The sequence below is a fragment of the Bubalus kerabau genome, chromosome 1, assembly GCF_029407905.1.
Source record: "Bubalus kerabau isolate K-KA32 ecotype Philippines breed swamp buffalo chromosome 1, PCC_UOA_SB_1v2, whole genome shotgun sequence".
In the NCBI taxonomy this organism is placed as follows: Eukaryota; Metazoa; Chordata; class Mammalia; order Artiodactyla; family Bovidae; genus Bubalus; species Bubalus kerabau.
In genome coordinates, this window is record NC_073624.1 from 107,845,919 (window position 1) to 107,867,304 (window position 21,386).

The following is a 21,386-nucleotide window of genomic DNA, read 5'->3' on the forward strand; positions in this document are numbered from 1 at the left end:
ACCATAGCTAATATCACAGGCTCTATTTCTGCAATATATTCACTTTCAGCTGTGATGATTGAATCTGAATTATAAATCTTCTTTGTCATGAACCTAAAGAGAAAAATATCCTCTGATATATTTATTTATTCTTTGTTGGTAGTTTTGGAGTTTGTGAGATTATTACTCTGGCAGCTGTGGGAATTATATGGACATAATTATATATTTTTTAAGTTTATTATTTCTTTTAGATATGTCACTCCATTTAACATAGATATATGTATGCCATATATATGAAGAAGGATCTTAAAGACTTCCTTTCCCATTTTTTTGATTAAAAATATTTTATTTCAATTATAGGCTAGTATTTATTATTAAAAACTTACGTGAAGAAATTCTGAGCCCATAACTGTAAATATTCATGTCTACTCATTAAAAACAAAAAGGGAAAGAAAACAAAATGTAAAAGAAAACTTACTTTGTTTACCAGACCCTTAAAATGTACCCCCTAAATTTTTTGTATGGATTTGATCATTTTTAAAATTTTAAACATTCAGAAGAGCCTACTCATCCTTTTAAGCTGAGAGAAAAAAGTTTTCAATTTCAAGAATGCTTCAGAAAAAACTTCATAAAAACTGTTTCACCAATGAATTAATGAATAATTATATTATGATATCAAATAACATAGAATTAGCATGATGGATTTCTGATCACATATACTTTTTTACAAATTGTTTCCAGGTTATAAAAATGCTGTGGGAAGCAGACCAGATTTACACTGGAAGTCCCAGGAAGAATTTCTCTTGGGGGAAAAGATTATTTATTTCTTTGGCCTATACTTATTTCCCTCTAAGAAATAGATCTGAAGTGCTTGGGTATATCTACACAGATTAAGTGTAAACGAGTAGAAAAGTAGGGCAATGATGTAGAGATGTATATCTCAATCTTGAACATGCTTTACACCTCTCTTGAGTTTGTTAGAACCTAGAGTCTGATTCACAGTTCTCTGATGAGGTCCGAGACTCTATGTTACTAACAAACTCCCAGATAACACTGGCTCAGACCACACTGAGTAGATTCAGAGCAGTGGATTCTATAACTGACTGCCTATCAAAGCAACCTTGGGGAGATTTTCAACCAGAAGAGAGGCTTATGTCATAACCCAGATCTGAATCTGGGTCACCAAGTGGGCCTGTGACATGTATGTAGTGAAATAAGCTTCACTGGTGATTCTGAGTCTCAGGCAGAGTGGTGAACCATGGGCTTAGACTAGTATTTCTCTCTGCCAAGAATGAGCATGGGGTGTAGATGGGGCTTGGGGGTCAAGATTTTTACAGATCGAGAAAGAGAAGGAGAGTTTATTCTGAGCAGGTGCACCTCCTAATCTCAAAGCTTATTTCCTCTCAAATAGAAAAACACCCATTGGCGAGATAAAAAGCTGACTCATAGTTACAGTCTCATTATTTAGAACTAAACCCAGAAACCTCTGAAATCATTTCCTAATTCTCTCCCCCTCCCCAGCTCTGCTCTGGTTGTAACTGGTTTTCTTGTTTTTTTTCTGAAAATCCCTAAGCAAACCACCCCCAAATTTTAAATAGATATTTCTTCAGCCTGGATTACTCTTACCCCAAATAATCCTTTAGCAGGTATCTTCACCTTTTCAAATATTTGATCAAATACTGCCTCCTCAACAAGCTTTCTGACCACCTAGTCAAATACCAACTTGCCACCAGCTCTTTCAAGCTTCCTTTCTCTGTATCATTTTTTCCCTAAGCACACGTCATGTTCTATCACATTATTATGTTTATTAATCAATTTTTGTTCTCCCTCTTTACCATCAACTGGAAGGTAGTGATGTAGGGGATCTTTGTTCACAGATATTGCCAAACTGATAGAAAATTCCTGTACCATAACACAGAGAGTCAGACACGACTGAAGCGGCTTAGCAGCAGCAGCAGCAGCACATATTTTATAAATGAAAACATATAAACTCAGAAGTCATTTCAGAGAGGTCCTCTATGACTGCCCCAGTAAAAGAAGAACCCATCTTCAAACTTCCTATCTTCATCTCTCTGTGTCACACTAGACTACTATACTAGCTTATTATATATTCCCCATGTTCTCTCTCCTTCTCTTTCTCTTTCCACACATACATAATTTTCATTTGTTTTTGAATTTATTATTAGAACATAAATTAAGGATAGTGGTAGTATTTCAGAGGTATGTACTAAACAAACATAACACCTCCTCACACAAGCTATGTAGGCAATAAATATTTGTTGACTCTTTAAAAAAAGGGGGTACTATAAAGATATGTTAGCCTCTCTGCATTGCTATAAGGTAATGAATAACTATTGTTTTACATTTCTCTAGATAGAGAAACACTGTCTGTGTTGATGGCTGATTTAGTGCTCTATTATTCAAGAGAGCAAGGGCAGACAAATCAGTGAGACATTTATTCCCAGCTGGCTAAAGTCATCGCATGGTGGGATGCTGTTCTTTAATACACTTGTGGTTATCAAGAGCTCCCTATTTCACAGTTGTTTACTTTTGATCCAACAGGGTCTATACTTTGCATTATACAGCATTTCAGCAACCTCGCTGTTGCAGAGGCTCCCTGCCCTGACAGGGCGTATGAGGTATGTTGGCTAAACAGCCTTGAAGCTGGCGTCTGAGTGTTCTTTCCTGACCTAAGCCATCCAGTTGTGTCAACTTACTCATAGCTTGTGGCACAGGAGGCCACATTCAAAAGATGCAAAGATGGCATGCATTTGTCGCTCTTGGTATAACTGCAAACACAAGTAGGTCTAGGAAAGAAAAAGAGGCTCTAATCTCAGCTTCAAAATCCAATAGTCATATTTTCTAAAATTACAAGAATGGTTAAAATTAAAGTAATCATTTTAGAGTTGACAAGATAGAAGCTAGACGCAGATCATCTGAGGTCTCTGGCTAAACCTCTGGCCTAACAATTAGTTATTCAGTCATTCACTTATTAATTCACTCAAGAAATGTTACTTAATCTTATAATGTACACATTATTGGGCAAAGCACTTGGGGGCAAACTCAACAATTCTAATTATGCAAAATATTAAAATAAAAACAGAAAAAGGGTGATGCATGTAGTGATTGTAATGAATTTAAATGCAATTCAATAAATACTTATTAAGGTACTTATTTTGTGCTCCAAAGATAGCACCTGCACAGACACACAGTTGGTTTGACCAATTATTAGCTGCACACTGTGTAACATAAATTTGAAAGCTATAAATAATTGTCTAAAAATTAGGTCCTGGAGAACAGGAAGGAGTGAGTTTTTCAAACACCTTCCCATCACTAAGAAATATTTTCATTATATCTTGGATAGTGATGGTGTTGGGTACCTCTTTCTGAGGAAAATTCATCTTAAATAGGGTATTTTAAAATTCATATTAACTCCTGAGAGCCGAGTAGGATTGGAAATTTGTGGAGTAGGTTTTTGGTTGCCACTATCCTTTTGCACTGCAAGCATTCAGGGCTCTTACTTGGATCAGAGTGCTAGAAATCATAGAATGTGGGGAGAGTCCCACATACAACGTAATTTTACTGGGTCCTAAAGACTTCTAAATATTTCAGTGTTGCAAGTGGAAAAACTCCCTTATAATTATTTGAGAATAGACACTTCCTTCATTTTACATATAAACACAAAGGATATTTTTGCATAATTTTAATGGACACAATTTTGTACGCATGTACTATTGAACAAATCAAGGGAAGATTATCCATTATTCTGTTTGAGAATTTACTAACAGTGTTTCATATTGTAGGAAATAAAATAACTAACAGTAATCCCAATGATAATATTTAAGACAACAAATGTATACAGTTTGGATCAGGTTCAATGGTTATGAACCTACTTTTATTCTACATAAAGCCATGACCCTCTGGCCACTTCATCTCATTTAGTGTAGACCTGCTTGAGTATTGACTGCTGCTGCTGTTGCTAAGTCTCTTCAGTCGAGTCCGACTCTGTGCGACCCCATGGACTGCAGCCTACCAGGCTTCTCTGTCCATGGGATTCTCCAGGCAAGAACACTGGAGTGGGTTGCCATTTCCTTCTCCAATGCATGAAAGTGGAAAGTGAAAGTGAAGTTGCTCAGTCATGTCTGACTCTTAGCAACCCAATGGACTGCAGCCTACCAGGCTCCTCCATCCATGGGATTTTCTGGGCAATAGTACTGGAGTGGGGAGCCATTGCCTTCTCCCTGAGTATTTACAGAGGAAAGGAAAGCTGTGATTTATTACAAATTATTTTATTTAATATTGCAAATGCCAATTGGAGAAATTATTTTTAACTCTATGCTGCTACTGCTGCTGCTAAGTCACTTCAGTGGTGTCCGACTCTGTGTGACCCCATAGACGGCAGCCTACCAGACTCCCCTGTCCCTGGGATTCTCCAGGCAAGAACACTGGAGTGGTTTGCCATTTCCTTCTCCAATGCATGAAAGTGAAAAGTGAAAGGGAAGTTGCTCAGTCATGTCCGACTCTTTGCGACCCCATGGACTGCAGCCTACCAGGCCATCCCATGGATGGCCATGGGATTTGCCAGGCAAGAGTACTGGAGTGGGGTGCCACTGCCTTCTCCTTTAACTCTATATAGGTAAGTAATTTTATCTATGAATTTTATTTCAGGAAGTTGATGCGGAGTTTGAAAATTATAAAAAAATGAATGAAGTTTTATATATCTGAAGAATTTGAAAATCACAGTATGATTTGACAAAAATGTTTTTGAAAGTTCAGTTGCTTAGTCATGTCCAACTCTTTGAAACCCCATGGACTTCAGTATGCCAGGCTTCCCTGCCCATCACCTCCAACTCCTGAAGCTTGCTCAAACTCATGTCCATTGAGTCAGTGATGGAATCAAATCATCTCATCCTCTATTGTCCCCTTCTCCTCCTGCCTTCAATCTTTCCCAGCATCAAGGTCTTTTCCAAGGAGTCTGTTCTTCACATCAAGTGGCCAAAGTATTGGAGTTTCAGCTTCAGCACCAGTCCTTTCAATGAACATTCAGAACTGATTTCGTTTAGGATTGACTGGTTGGGTTTTCTTGCAGTCCAAGGGACTCTCAAGAGTCTTCTCCAACACCACAGTTCAAAAGGATCAATTCTTCTGTGCTCAGCTTTCTTTACAGTCCAACTCTCACATCCATACATGACTACTAGAAAAACCATAGCTTTGACTAGACAGACCTTTGTTGACAAAGTAATGTCTCTGCTTTTCAACATGCTGTCTAGGTTGGTCATAGCTTTTCTTCCAAGGAGAAGAAAAGAAAAATCTTTTCTTGTTAACATTGGTCTAACATGTTTCCAGTAGCTTCTTCTGAATCTTTTCCCTGCATTCATTCATTCTCATTCTGCATAAGAAGCTTCAAATACTATTTCTGCCAAGCTCATTTACTTCCCAAAGTGGAACCATTTAAATAAAAAGAACCAAATAAAAACAAAAATCTTTTAATTTCATGACTGCAGTCACCATCTGCAGTGATTTTGGAGTTATTTTAATTTTTTAAAAATTTTAAATAAGTGATTTTAAAAGTTACAACTCTATTGAACTCATTTCAAAGCTCATATTCTTCTAAACATAAAATCTGGTAGAGAATATATAAAAATGGAACAGGTAACAATAAATTATGACAAAATATGACATGAGGCATTATAAAGAAGGAACACAGGGCTCGTGAGAGGACAGAGGAAGGAGAAACAGGCTTTTAAGAATGTGTAGGGTCAACCTGTGGGCTTCCCTGGTGGCTCAGATGGTAAAGAATCCACCTTCAGTGCAGGTGACCTGGATTTGATATCTGGGTTGGAAAGATCCCCCAGAGAAGGGCATGACAACCGACTCCATTATTCTTGCCTGGAGAAGCCTCATGAACAGAGGAGCCTGGTGGGTTATAGTCCTTGGGGTTGTAAAGATTCAGACATGACTGAGCAACTGAGCCCAGCACACAAGTTATCCTATAGGGCTGGCGAGAAATGAAGAGAGAGAAAGATATAGCCACACATTAGATCACGTATAGGAGGCATTTAGAAAAATGGTAAATGGTTCCACTTTGGGAAGTAAATGAGCTTGGCAGAAATAGTATTTGAAGCTTCTTATGCAGAATGAGAATGAATGAATGCAGGGAAAAGATTCAGAAGAAGCTACTGGAAACATGTTAGACCAATGTTAACAGGATTATGAAGTAAGTGGAAAGTGAGTAAATTATTAGGTTCTTTTAAATTAAGAATCTTTGTGCATTTTACAACATAGAGATAATGAAACATTTCTTTATCTGCCTCTTTACTCTGTTGAGATTCTCTTGACTGTTGCTTCTAAGATCTCCAAGAACCTGGGAAAAACATTCTTTCACAATGTTGGGCTTCTGCTTCAGGGGGCCTTTATTCATCTTAGATCTTAACCTGAAAGCCAGTTCCTAAGTAAACCTTTAAGGAAGTATAGCTGGAGAGTTGCCTCTCTTCTCTTTGAAAGCTTAGACTTTCTTCCCAGTGATATTTAGGCTTTCTTCCCAGATTATTGGGAAGTTAGGAGCTGTACTTTCTTTTTTGCCAGGTACATAATGGACTTACAGATTATTTTGTTAATTGAAAATAACCACACAAATACAGAGAACCCAGAACAGTCATCAACTTAACAGAAAAATTGGAACTGACCTTTCAGAAAGTATTATATATGTTTACAGAACAGGCTAATGCTGTCATAGTTACAGTCAATTCCAGGAAATGGCATTTGCTACATGATGGGAAAATCATAATTTGCCTCTAAATATTGAGGATTTTTATTTAGTGATCAGCATAGCAATTGGATACTAAATGGACTTTCTGGATCCCTGGTTAAGGTTAAAAGTTCCATTCAATAAGACTTCTGAATGCAAAGTAACCTGTTATATTTAATACATATATGTACACAAATATATATATATATACAATATATATGCAATAAAATGTTAGTCTACTTACTGATTTAACTGTAAACACATTATTTTTAGTCTACTTACTGATTTAACTGTAAACACATTATTTTATTATTTTAATTTTCTTATTATTTTCTATAATAGTGATAACTTCAGTTACTATAAGAATAAAAACATCTGGGGTAAATACAACTTTCATTTCTTTCTCTGAAAATTTCTACCTTGCCATCTTTCTTTGCTACATTTTTCTTATCTAAAAATCATACTGAAAATGAAGCTAGATAATATTACACAGTTTATCTGCTTTAGAAAATGGAATCTGAGGCAGGTCCATGAATCAGATGTAGACAGTGGTAACTTGGAAATTTTAGGATATAAAGGCCAATCATTTCTTTTGTGTGAGAACCAAAACCTCTCTAAAGTTCTTTCAAAATGGAACACATTTTGTTTTATTGTTTTTATCATTTGACAATTCATTTCTACAAATTCAAGACAGAAAATTTCATTCAATTCTCTTAGGATTGGGAAGGAAAACTTTAACAGCACAGGCTAAAAAATCATAACTCCATTCCAAATATATCTGAACCACAAGTTCTCACAGAGAATAAAAAAGTGAATATTTAAATAAAAACACCTTCATTTAAATTTTATACATGAGACTGGGGAAATAAATATGTTCCAATAGGATGAACTTTGGAAAGCAACGAATGTCAAAGTGGTATTCCTTCATCTGTCTAGTGAAAACATATCTTTACATTGTCAGATTCCAAATTGTATTGTTTGGAAGTGATACGTTTCAAGCATCATCTATTACAATTTGTTATAGATCCTTTATCTTTGATTTTATTTGATGAGTATCTTTCAAACTTACATTCTAATGAAACTTAACCTTAATCATTTTTTTCAATTGTTACTACAGTTATCTGCCTACTAGGCCCTTATGTCAGCTGGATTTCACAGCCCTATGATGGGGTTTCAGTTTGTTATAAACACTTTCTATAATATTCTTTCCATTTCTAACTTGTATTTCACTCTGGCAAAGCTGGTTCTGATTTGGATTTAATTATGTTTACCTTTTAAACTTTTTAATCTCATAACTTCCTATTTTCTATTTCTAATTCTTTCCAAATGCCAGCCTTAATCATTTTTTAAATAATGCCATTTGTGTTTTTCTTTCTTATAGCTGTGCTCTGTTTCTTTGTGTGTATCATTCTTTAATTTTTTTTTTTTTTGTATAGGCCTGTATAGGTAGATACACAAAGAACACTGACTGCTGGATGGAATTGTTACAAAAACTAATCTGAAAAATTTTATATGTTAAAAACGTTCATAAACTTAGATAATATGGATTATTTTTGGTAAATTATTGGCAACTGATACATTTACATTCATTCCAATGTTTTCATCAAGGTGTTAAAATCAATAATGATGGGGTAATTGGGGAGATGTTAAATTACTTCCCTGGGGGCTCATGCGGTAAAGCGTCTGCCTACAATGCGAGAGACCTGGGTTTGATCCCTGGGCGGGGAAGATCCCCTGGAGAAAGAAATGGCAACCTACTCCAGTGTTCTTGTCTGGAAAATCTCACGGATGGAGAAGCCCAGAAGACTACAGTCCATGGGGTCGCAAAGAGTTGAACACGACTGAGCGACTTTACTTTCACTTTCACTTTAAAGAGAACAAGAGTATGAGTAACTTCTGAAGATCTAATGCATAGCATAGTGACTATGGTCAACACTACTGTATTATATACTTCAAAATTGCTAAGAGGCTAGATCTGAAAATCAATAGTGCCATATTAGCAGGCTTTTGTATTATTTATTGATTTAATTGTCATAATATACAATTATTTTTGTATTTTTCCATTAAATTTACAGAGAGTTACACATTTATGTATAAAGGGCTTAAAGGTATCTGCATTTGAACTGTAAATTTAATCTTGGTTAAAAAAGAAGGTTTGGAGGAACATGAAATTTAGAACTTCTATATTATTTCATTTATAATGTTCAAGACACAATCTGAGAATATTTACCATATTATGAATCACAAAAAACATGAGGAGAGAGACATTTTTCACAACTTGTGGGTAAGCTAAGGCTTGCTAAGATATTAAAAAGAAATTTACCATAAAAAGATGATAAATTAGACCTCATCAAGTAAAACTTTGGTTATTTAAAGATGTCATCAAGGAAATACAAATATAATATACAGGTATTGTAAAAAGCTATATCTGACAAAGAACTGGTAACCAGGAAATACTGCAAGTCTTCTACAACACAAAAAATAAAAAGACAGAGGCAGAGCCAAGATGGCAGAGAGGGAGGACACGGAGTCCCTGTCTCTCCACTCCTAGGACACTCAGCAAATGCTGATGGGGCACCTCTGACAACCAGGCAGACTGCAGGAACCCCCAAGCAACCAGGATGGCTAAAATGAAAAAGTCTGAATTCTGCAGCTAACCTTGTAGTTCATCAACAGTAATATAGGTTGATGGACAAATGAAATGAATTGATGAGATATATGTGATAAAGCAAGTATAACAAAGTATTAATTGTATCACCTATGTACTATGTCTATGGATATTTACTGCAAAAACCTTTCAAGTTTTCTTCATGTTGGAAAATTTTTATTATAATATGTTAGAAAAAATAGGATATAAATTTTCTTTTAGTTATTTATTCATTTTTAATATAGTTCAGCTTAAAGCATGCACTATCTTGATTATTCTTACTGATGATAAAACAAGACAATTGTATATACTATTGACATTTTCATCAGTAAAATACTTAAGTTCATTTAAGTACAGTTGAAGTGGAAAATGAGTCCTTGGTGTATTAAGATCAAAGAAGCCCAGTATAAAAGCATGTCAGTGCTTTGAAATAAAATTCTGAATAATTGTTGAGAATCCTTTAATTAAACACTGCATCATCGATGTTAACAATGGCACAGAGGCTGACGTGGAAAAAACAGGTATCAATCTATCTGAGTTGAAAAAGATTCTGAAATTCAGACTCAGGAAGTTTCAGGACTATATGATAAAGCCTATTAGGAATTATAAAATAAAAACCCTATTGCTAAAGCGGTTATGTTCTTTCTTATTAGTATATACTGTGACAATGCATCTTACATCTTAAATGCATGACATTTTAGATTTAATGAAATATGGTATGTATGAGTCCCTCCTATGTTCTAAACATCGTGTTACAGTAGGTGCTAGAAAGAGACACGAATAAAACACGATCCTTGTCACTGAAAAGTGAAAATTGGGTAAAGAAATATACCAGGTACACAAATATAATTAATAATGTAATTGCATCATATGACCCCACTCTGTAGGAGCATATAAACTTACCTGGACTTGTCTGGGAAAATTCCCCAAGAAGTGATATATATTTAGTTATGATGTTGTTGTTGTTTAGTCACTCAGTTGTGTCTGACTCTTGTGATCCCATGGACTGTAGACCCCCAAGCTCCTCTGACCATGGGATTTTTCAGGCAGAATACTGGAGTGTGTTGCCATTTCCTTCTCCAGGGGATCTTTCCAACCCAGGGATCGAAGCCATGCCTCTTACATCTCCTGCATTGGCAGGAGGGTTCTTTACCTCTAGTGCCACCTGGGAAGCCCCATAGTTATGAAAGATGATTATCAATTCATCCGGTAGAGAAGACAGGTAGACAGGAAAGAGCAGTCTTAAAAAAAAAAGCAGAAAGCACTAAAACATAAGAGAATGAAGGAACAGACCATTTCAAAAGTGATGACACGTTTCATATGTAACAATGAGAGAGCTGTGGGAAGCAGCAGTGAAGGTAAGTTAGATTAGCTTTTGTAATATGTTGTATGTCATGGTAAATGTTTCAGTACTACAGGCCAGATGTTACCAAACTGTGAAGTTGGAGTATCTGCCTTATGGGGGAAGAACTGATAAAATTATTTCCTTAATTAGTTCTTATAGTCAAATGATATATTATCCCTTTGCCTTTTATTTTTAGATATAAGCAATATTTTTTTTTTACTAGCAATCAGCTGAGTTATTAAGAGTTACACACACTGTTTCAGATAATGAAGTTACAATACTGTTAGAGTTTTGGAGAAAAAAAATCCAAAATAGGTGTACTTATAAGGTGAGTTGTAATTCCTACAAATTAAAGAAGGGCTGCATATATATGTATATCAGATATCTCATTTTTACCATCATTATTATTATTATTTTTTACCTTTTAGGTAAATAACGTCCCAGTTTTTCCACAGGAAATGAAACACATCTCAAGATCAGTCTATGATGACTTGTTTGTTCTAGCTCAGATTCTAGGTCCAGAATAGATATGTATATTAGGCCAAGCAGAACTTCACATCATTCTGGTCACATTGATTGATTCAGGATGGTTTTATGACTCAGCAGAGATACAGGCTAGCACATCTGTGGAAGTATATCTCTCCCTTTTCCCCCTTTCCTTTCCTCTTTGGAATTTAACTTGGCAGATGTGGACTTATAACTGCTGAGAACCATCTTGATACCAAATGAAACCTAAATATAGAAGCCATGGAAAATCTAACTGCAAACGGAGAGAGAGGGCATTGTGTATGCCCTTGAATCAAGCTGCTCTTGAAGTGAATTATACTCTTGGGCCTCTCAGATCTATTAACCCATAAATGTGCCTTGTGCCCATCCAGTTTGGATTTTTTCTGATACTCACTATAGAGAGAATTATAATACAGATGACTGGTTTTCAGTGTATTTGGAGTATATGCTCTAGAAATCTTCGTTTCCAATTTCTTCTGTGTTGACCTTGGTGTCAAACTGCCTGGTTTAAGTCCAGATTCTGACACTCCCTTGTGTAATCTGATCACCAGCTACAAAACTTCTTGGTGCCTCATTTTCCTTAGTAGTAAACTGGCAATAAAAATGCACCCTACTGATAGTGGTTTTGTGAGGAATAAATGAGATGATCAATGTAAGCTGCTTACTAAGGTGGTTTCCCATGTTAAATAAATGTTAGCTGTTTTTACTCCTTAACAACACATTGTTTGCTTTTATTTTCTGTTTGGAAGGCTGAGACACATTTGGTTTCTTTTGCATTGTATTTTATATCTTCCATATTCACATATTTTTGTGTAAACCATAAATTATTCTTTCACTTTTGTTTTAACAGATTCCAAAGGATGAAGATAAATACGTTCCATTTCCATTATTATGACTGTGAGTTTTAGCCACTGCAGATAACATCTGGTGGGATCTGGATTGCTCCTTGAAAGAGAATGTTCTTAGAGTCAAGGTCAAGGGGATTGCATTTTCCTACATTCCTCCGTCATTTAATTTGTGTCATATATTAGTTGTGTCATATTTGGATTATTGTTTTTTGGACTCTTTTTATTTGTGAAGTTTCTACTTGCCAGCTTTTTTTTTTTCCTTTCCCTCATCTTTCTAGCCATCCTCTTTCTTTCTTGTTCTCTTCCTTCTTTTTTTTCTTTATCTGGAAGGTGGAACATGGTATTCTTATCAAACAACTAATGTACTTCTGCTTATTCATTTTATTGGTCAAGAAAAAAATTTGGAAGACTTTGAAATGGGCAAAAGAGATGCCTAGAAGTCTTGTTTAACTCAGCCTGCTGGATTATCTGTGACTTTCTTTGTCAAACTTTTACAGCTCCAAGGTGTAGGGAATTGATAGAAAAGTAAATAACTCATATCCATAGAAATATATGAATTTTGTCAAGTGGAATACAATAATTATTGCCCTGTGGACATTGAGTAGTTTTGAATTTGGAAAAAAAATCATTTTAGAATTTCTGATTACCTATCTAATAATCTGTATTCTCACTTACCATTGCATACAGCTTCTCCTTGACAGGCAAAGGTGAAGAGTAGAACTGAGAAAAATGGTGAGCTTGCCTTAAATATTTCAATTAAACAACAGTTTTGTTTCACATGTATATTTGTTCAAATGAGTCACAAAGGAAGCTCTCTAGTTTCCCTAACTGCTTGATTTAAATCTACTTGGTATCTTGAAAAATGTACACTAGATATTAATGTCTACAACCCAATCTAATAAACAAACAGGAGTCAAAGTAGTTATGCATTCCATAACTGGAATGATCCGATGGCAAGCAGCTAAAACATTTATCTGATAGCAGATTGTTCCCTAAGGAAAGTTATAGTGAAAAATCATTCTGTGATATATTCTAAAATGAATGCATACTTGCCCCCCATTGATTCAAGTTAAGACCAAAATGAAAAGATTCCTAGCTAACTCTAACTTGGGAAAGAAAGGAGGAAAATTTGGTACCTTGCCATGAAATAAACATGTAAATGGTTGGCATTTAATTTATCTCAGTAACCTTTTGTATAAATTTGGATTTCTTATTAAGAAATAATAAAACTTTAAGTACTTTTAGACTTCTTATTTATTAACTCAAAACATAATGAGTAATAAAAATAAAATCTGTTTTTCTAAAATAAATGTTCTGGGTGCTAGAGGGAAAAAATAATACTATATAACCCAATAATAAAATAAACTTTCTATAGAGAGTAATTGATTTCTAAATGATAGACAAATAAATAAATCAAATAAGAAAACTTCTTAGGCTTTTGAAGGTACTGACTTTTGGCATGAATTTCTTGGAGAAACATATCATTCAGTTAACCAAGTTATTAAGGGAAATAAAATGAATGAATTTTCAAATATTCTTGTGAAATAAAGGAGAAAACTAATTTACTACCAACCCTGCACCATCCTTAGAAACTGAACTATTATATTGTAAAACTGCTTCTGCTTTACTGACTTAGAATAAATGTTTGTAAAATTATATGTAGCTCAAGCTATTGCAAATTAATGCTCCAGGTTCATGTGCAATTTATATGACTGAGTCTTATTTTATATTGTGTAATAACATTTTCATTTTATTCCTCATCAAGTTTCAAGATGTTCTAGCTTAGAGCAAATATAAGAATCACATTGTCAAAAGCTGAGCCCATCTGTCACCTCTGGAGGTCATCTGGTTTCATTGTTTATTCTGCTGGAATATGTGGGCAAAAATGTAAGTTGTCAAGACTTGAAATATTTCCATATAAATTATGTTTGAATCCATATTTAGTTTTCATATTAAAAAATTAAAACACAACCCTAATACTGATAACCAAAGGGTCTCTTCTTTCTGAAGTACAGATGTACATTTTTAATATTTCCCAAAAAAGGAGTTAAAGCAGAGAGGTATCAAGAGGAATGTGATATATGGTTTTTGTTTTCTTCTTTTATTTTTATTTCTTTAAAGAGGCTTTGTCTTGAAGTAAAACATTCCTTTCTGTCCACTCTATTCATTTTTCTTAAATTCATGTGATAACTTTGTAAGAAATGCTCTAGATTTTAGCATAGGTTTCAGTAAATGGATGGTTATATTTTACATATTCATTAGTTGATGAATAGTCATAATGACATTATCCCAAGTCATATATACGTATATGTTTGCATTTATGCGGTGACCTTTCATGATTTCACTGATATCATTTAACCTTATAAGTTCAGTATCCTTGTTGGGTCAGCATTTACAAGTAAGTCTAAGATCCTTATGAAAGGGTATTAAACTTAATGCACAAATCCAAGTGTAAAAGAAATATTACTTTGTACATACTATTAAATAAATTCAGATTGATCTCAAAGTTGTATTTTTCCTATGCTGCATGAGAATTTCATCTCAATCATTATAGGAGCACCTTTCCTCTTTCAGAAATCAGGAGATCTGGACACTATCCCACCAAATGAGATAATGATTTCTAAGCTCTTGTTTACTATTTATTTATTTACTTATTTATTTTTTAATTTTATTTTTTAACTTTACAATATTGTATTGGTTTTGCCATATATCAACATGAATCCATCACAGGTATACTCGCCTTCCCCATCTTGTTTACTATTTAATGCTAGTTTTTTTATTTATGTTGTCGAGTCTGCAGTGTTCCCTTGGTGTTCTGCAGTTCTGTGCTTTCAAGCTAGATGTGGAATATGGAAATCTTGTCTATTCTATTTTTGGAAACCATTTTTGTCCTTGAAAACTGTCATTTTTTAAAATCTCATCCTGTGTGGTTTGGGTAAAACTGATTTTAACCTGAAGACCTAGAAGTATGCATATTATGTTAGCCTGGCCAATTAGCACAGTACATTCCTCTGGCTACAGTGACTGGTTCATAGATGAATGTGTGTGACACGTTCAGGGCTAATGAAATGAATGATACTTTATCTTAGGGAGGGCATCCTGGGTAACATAATCTCATTTTTCCTTTAAAATATGAAGTTCAAATTATGTAAGTCTGAGCTACTTAAGCTGTCTTAAAACCAAGGGAGGAGAGTTCACTGGATATTAGTGCTGATGATGTAGTGAATAGCACTAAAAGATAGAGAATAGGAAACTGTATCCTGGGGTATCATTTCAATAGTGATCAAATAATTCCTGAACTTTTCAATCATGTAAGCCAATAAACTGCCTTTCTTTAAGCTTTTGGATCTGTTTTTCTGTCTTTTTGTAACAGATATAGCACCTCCCTAGGTACACCCTGGGGCTTCCCAGGTGGTGCTAGTGGTAAAGAACCCACCTGCCAATGCAGGAGACTCGGGTTCAATCCTTGGGTCAGGAAACTCCGCTGGAGTAGAAAATGGCAACCCACTCCAGTATTCTTGCCTGGAGAATCCCACAGACAGAGGAGCCTGGCAAGCTATAGTCCATGGGTTCACAGAGTCAGATACGAATGAAGCAAATTAGCATGCACAGATAGTTCATACAACCAATTTCTAAAAGACTGAGTCCTCTTTCCTGGTTCAGCACTTCCCTGGAGAAGTATTTAGATGCCCTTTACTGTAGAACTGAATTCTATCTTCCATTCCATAATCTACTTTTTTTGCCTCCTTGATTCTTAAAGATACTCCCTCATGTAAATTCTGCCTATACACCTAACATAATATTTTCTTTTCTTTTTTGTTGGTTTTCAGTTCAGTTCAGTTCAGTTCAGTCCTTCAGTCGTGTCTGACTCTTTGCGACCCCATGAATTGCGGCACGCCAGGCCTCCCTGTCCATCACCAACTCCTGGAGTTCACCCAAACTCATGTCCATTGAGTCGGTGATGCCATCCAGCCATCTCATCCTCTGTCGTCCCCTTCTCCTCCTGCCCCCAATCTCTCCCAGCATCAGAATCTTTCCAATGAGTCAACTCTTTGCATGAGGTGGCCAAAGTATTGGAGTTTCAGCTTTAGCATCAGTCCTTCCAAAGAACACCCAGGACTGATCTCCTTTAGAATGGACTGGTTGGATCTCCTTGCAGTCCAAGGGACTCTCAAGAGTCTTCTCCAATACCTTGGTTAGGGCTCATGAATTTTGAGCTGACTTGTCTCCTAGAAACGGAACTAAACATATTAGGGAATGGTGAGGCTTATTGTGAACTTCGTATTTTTAACTATGTCAACATTCCAGCCAGTCAGTTTCAGCTCCCAATTAAACATTATTTTTCTCAAAAGACAAAAACAATTTATTGTATCACTTACTTATGAAGTTTTCTACACCATCAAAATCCTTGGGCTTCCAAAGGCTGGCTCCCTTTTGGTAGAAGATAAATGAGTGGCAGAGATGCAAAAAAAGAAAAAAAAAAAGAAAAGGAAAAACAAGCAAACATTAATATTTCAATAAGTTATCTTGTTTTATTAATGTTCTTGGATTCTATTGAGTTAATTTACAACTGAAAATTTTTAATAATACATACACTTGAATATCTAGTGTTTAATCATAATAGTATGTATTTGAGAAGGTCAAGCTATGTGTTGATCTAAGAAGGTCAATCTATATGTCAACCCCCATGACTTCTTTTGCCAACACTCAACTGGTCAAAGGCTTCTTACTTTGAATGAGGATTATTGCATAAAAATTGTCAAGAAACAGGAAGAGAGTTAATGATTAGCTCCAATATAATGTACAAAAAATTTAAAAAAGGACCACCAAGGAGATCAAGAAAGTGTTTATACCTCAAATACCCTCTTGAAGATCTAGGTTCCTAGATATTGGGTAATGATCACTTTGGAAGGATGGGGATGATATGACTTTGGAGGAAGTGGAATATCGGCCTTCCCCAAGCTGGCCCTCTTCTTTTTCTCTCTTTATTAGTTTGATAGGACTGCCATAACAAAGCACAGAATGGAGTGACTTAAACATTTATTTTCTCCTTATTCTGAAGGCTAGAAGTCTGAGATCAAGACATCTGTGTATACAGGGTTGGTTTCTCCTGAAGCCTCTCTCCTTAGCTTACAGATAGCCACTTTATCTATCTTTACATCATCTTTCATCCGTGAGTGTGCAAGTCTGTGTTCAGATTTGCTCTTACTAGGACTTTATTCTCGGAGAAGGCAATGGCACCCCACTCTAGTACTCTTGCCTGGAAAATCCCATGGATGGAGGAGCCTTGTAGGCTGCAGTCCATGGGGTAGTTAAGAGTCGGGCACGACTGGGCGACTTCACTTTCACTTTTCACTTTCATGCATTGGAGAAGGAAATGGCAACCCAGTCCAGTGTTCTTGCCTGGAGAAATCCCAGGGACAGAGGAGTCTAGTGGGCTGCTGTATATGGGGTCGCACAGAGTCAGACACAACTGAAGCGACTTAGCAGCAGCAGGACTTTAGTCATATTAGGATGGACCCTAAAGACCTTAATACTTAATTACCTCAATTCTTAATTGAATTATCCCTTTTAAGACCTTTCTCCAAATCTGTTTATGTTCTGAGGTGCTTGGGGCTAGGACTTCCAATGTAAGAATATATTTTTTTGTGTGTGGGGAGGGGGAAGCACAACTCAGCCTGTAACACTCTCTTACTCTGCTTTTTAGCTTCATTTGTTATGATAAAAACTCCACACCTCAGTCTCTGTGGGGCTTTCCCATTATATTTTCTATTACTAGCTATAGAAATTTAAAAAGCTGACCAATGAATGGGCACTGCTTTCTTTCGACTTTCCTTTATTTCCAGCATTTTGCTGACTAATCAGTTCCCAAATTTCTCTACTGTCACTCTGCTGCTAAGTCGCTTCAGTCGTGTCCGACTCTGTGCGACCCCATGGACGGCAGCCCACCAGGCTCCCCCATCCCTGGGATTCTCCAGGCAAGAACACTGGAGTGAGTTGCCATTTCCTTCTCCAGTGCATGAAAGTGAAAAGTGAAAGTGAAGTCCCTCAGTCGTGTCTGACTCTTCAGGACCCCATGGACTGAAGCCCACCAGGCTCCCCCGTCCATGGGATTTTCCAGGCAAGAGCACTGGAGTGGGTGCCATGGCCTTCTCCATACTGTCACTGTCACTCTAGTTCCATAAATTTAGATTGACATGTTCACGTTCATCTTGAAGCCTCATGTTAACCTTGCAATTGGATAAACTCAAGATCCTTACATGCTTCAGAGTTTTCTTTGACTTCTAATGTGTAAATGGAAGAAATTGTTTAGTTGTTTTTATTTAATCAATGTAGCTTCTTGAGTCAATAAAGCTACAATTTATAGAGCAAGTATAAAACCAAGTAAGGACTCAGTTGAATCTTTCTGGAGTAAACCTATTTGTTGAACATGTGCTCTACTAATCCTTCCATTTAACTGGTGGCTGCTGACGGGTTTGAATTTCCAGTGTTACCAGAGATAAATGGTCAACCAGTAGGTGAATTGCTGTCAAAAATGCACTCATTCTTTGATGACAGATATCATCTTAATATTATGCTGCTGAATCCATTTCTCTTCCTGGAATTCACTAGGTACACATTAAGAAAAGACAATGAATGGGCTGCTTACTATCTGTGAGTTAGAGGAAAATGTGTAGGAAAGTAAAACGTAGAAAAGAGTCTTTTTCATGGGGCAATTTGAGCAGGTCTTCACAAATAATAAGAAAATTATCTGATCATGAGTCAGTTAATAGTGTAGTGTTATAAATCAGACCATATTCTTTAGGATAAAAGAAATAATTGTATACAGTGGTTAAAGTGCTCTCTGCAATACTTTAACTGTGCTCCGACCCCTTACTTCTGCCTTGTTGTACTCATGTTCTAATAAAAGCTGTAACAATATGTACTTTATAACCCCCTTGGAGGAGGAAATGGCAATCCACTCCAGTACTCTTGCTGGGAAAATCCCATGGACAAAGGAGCCTGGTGGGCTACAGTCCAAGGGGTTACAAAGGGTTGGATGCGAATGAGCACATGCACACTTTATAAATATTTTATATACATTATTTAATATAACCTCCCTATAAGTATGATATAGTACGTATTATTATTTTACTAATGTTAAAGGTGAAAAAAACTGATGCTTCAGGGGTTTAATAGCCTGGAAAAAGTCACATGCTAGTAAGTGAATCTGAAACCAGTCTGCTTGTCTTTAGCGCCTGAGCAATATTTGATGCCTTAGCATAGCTGTATAAAAAATAAATTGGCTACTGTATAAGGCAATGGTTTCTAAATAAAACGACACCTTAATTACTTCCCAACATTCCTGGTAATGTACCCCATTCCAAAATTGACGGCACCTTATTAAACACCCCATTGTAGTGTGGAACAGTTTTCTAGTGCGTATGCTTTGTGCTTTACTTTGCTTTAAACTGTTTCACTTGAATGAAGACCAATGGATGGCTTTAGAGAGAGAGCGAGCTATTTATTGACAAGATGTTGTGATGATTAAGGCTCCAAAATATTCTTACTATTTTTCCAGTTAAAAACTTCAAACAAGTTATATGCAATTCTGTAGAGGCCAATAAATATTCTGTTATCTTAAGATGTAATGCTTGGTAATCTTATAGTTCACATACAGTGCTCAAAGTATTGGTTGTTTATTAATAATGGAAAAAGGAAAAAAATCTTTAGTTGGAAGCATATATAATGGATGTAGTAAAAGAGCACTGATAAAATTTTATAGACAGCTCATTGTTTGATAATCTCCCTGAAATAGTTTTAAAAATTAGGAATTTTTTTTTTTAATTTTAGGTAAAAACATCAAAGTGAGAGCAACTATTGATTAACAAACTTAACACAAGTCAAGTGTGTAGTCTCCTTGTTCAATGACCACCCCACTTACTGCATCCTATGTCCATTCTTAATACATCTTCAAGTATGGAAAATAACTTCTGTATTGGTCACTGCTGACTGTTCTGTGGTTCAGATAGCTGGTGCTCCAATATCAACTGCCCTTAAGTTCCCTGTTAATAAAAAAAATATTTTTGCTTTATTCACTCAAGATCTATTTATTACCTGCTGTTGATTGCAGGAATCTCATAAATCCTACTTCAAATATCATAATTAATTTTTCAACTTGGGCTAATCCCACGTGTAACTTTGTGGAGGTTAGTTTTGGACAGTGAAAAGGGTAACATCTGGGCTCCGTTCTTCATTACACTACCATGCCTAGTTGTGTGGGACTCCTTGTGACCCATGGACTGTAGGCCACCTCTGCCTCTATCCATGGGATTTCCCAGGCAAAAATACTGAAGTGGGTTGCCATTTTCTTCTCCAGGGGATCTTCCTGACCCAGGGATCAAATCCATGTCTCTCGTGTCTCCTGCATTGACAGATGGATTCTTTACCACTGGTGCCAGATGGGAAGCCCATCTAGTACATGACTTGCTGCTGCTGCTGCTGCTAAGTCGCTTCAGTCATGTCCGACTCTGTGCGACCCCATAGATGGTAGCCCGCCCGGCTCCCCCGTCCCTGGGATTCTCCAGGCAAGAGCACTGGAGTGGGTTGCCATTTCCTTCTCCAATGCATGAAAGTGAAAATTGAAAGTGAAGTGCTCAGTCGTGTCCGACTCCTAGCGACCCCATGGACTGCAGCCTACCAGGCTCGTCTGTCCATGGGATTTTCCAGGCAAGAGTACTAAAACAAATTTCCACAGACCCTTCAAGGACCTGCAGTCATTGGTTCTTTCTCATTGAAGTTCAGAGTTTTTGCTTTTGCTCTATCACTCTGTCACTGACTCATTTGCAACTGATAACCTTCTTAATGATCTTCTGTGTGTTTTACACCCCTATTTCATCATCGAAAAACTTCCAAACTCTGCAACTTTTAGCAGGATACAACTTTCATTTTCTTTTTGAAACCTTTATGGGGTATCCAGTTGATGATCCAAGTTTCAGACAAATTAAGATTTGATCTCCACCTGGATATCCCACACAGGTTTCAAAATTCATTTTATCCTAAATGATCTGATGAGATGGTTGGATGGCATCACCAACTTAGTGGACATGAGTTTGAGCAAACTCTGGGAGATAGTGAAGGACAGGGAAGCCTGGCATGCTGCAGTTCATTGCACTATAGACAGTTGGACATAACTTAGCTACTGAACAACAATTGAACAACCTCAAAATAGTTGCTCCCTTTTTATCAACTTTCAGCGAATGACTACATTATCTTTTACTCGATTAGACCAGAAGCCATTAACCAAAGTCCGTGGACCTTCCTCTATACAAT

The 21,386-nt window shown here is 36.3% G+C and overlaps 2 long non-coding RNA genes across 3 annotated transcripts in view; one reads left to right on the forward strand and one right to left on the reverse strand.

Moving 5' to 3' along the window:
- Nucleotides 1-10,588: 10,588 nt before the first annotated feature.
- LOC129655758 (uncharacterized) overlaps nucleotides 10,589-21,386 on the forward strand; it is a 42,247-nt gene continuing 31,449 nt past the window's right edge. Inside the window, exons 1-4 of the long non-coding RNA XR_008716114.1 lie at nucleotides 10,589-10,732; nucleotides 12,077-12,123; nucleotides 12,762-12,806; nucleotides 13,840-13,961. This is a non-coding gene — a long non-coding RNA (uncharacterized LOC129655758). The remainder of the gene's footprint in view (nucleotides 10,733-12,076; nucleotides 12,124-12,761; nucleotides 12,807-13,839; nucleotides 13,962-21,386) is intronic.
- The window catches only part of LOC129655759 (uncharacterized), a 113,836-nt gene continuing 112,008 nt past the window's right edge, over nucleotides 19,559-21,386 (reverse strand). For both annotated transcript variants that reach the window (XR_008716115.1, XR_008716116.1), the window contains one exon: nucleotides 19,559-20,119. This is a non-coding gene — a long non-coding RNA (uncharacterized LOC129655759). The remainder of the gene's footprint in view (nucleotides 20,120-21,386) is intronic.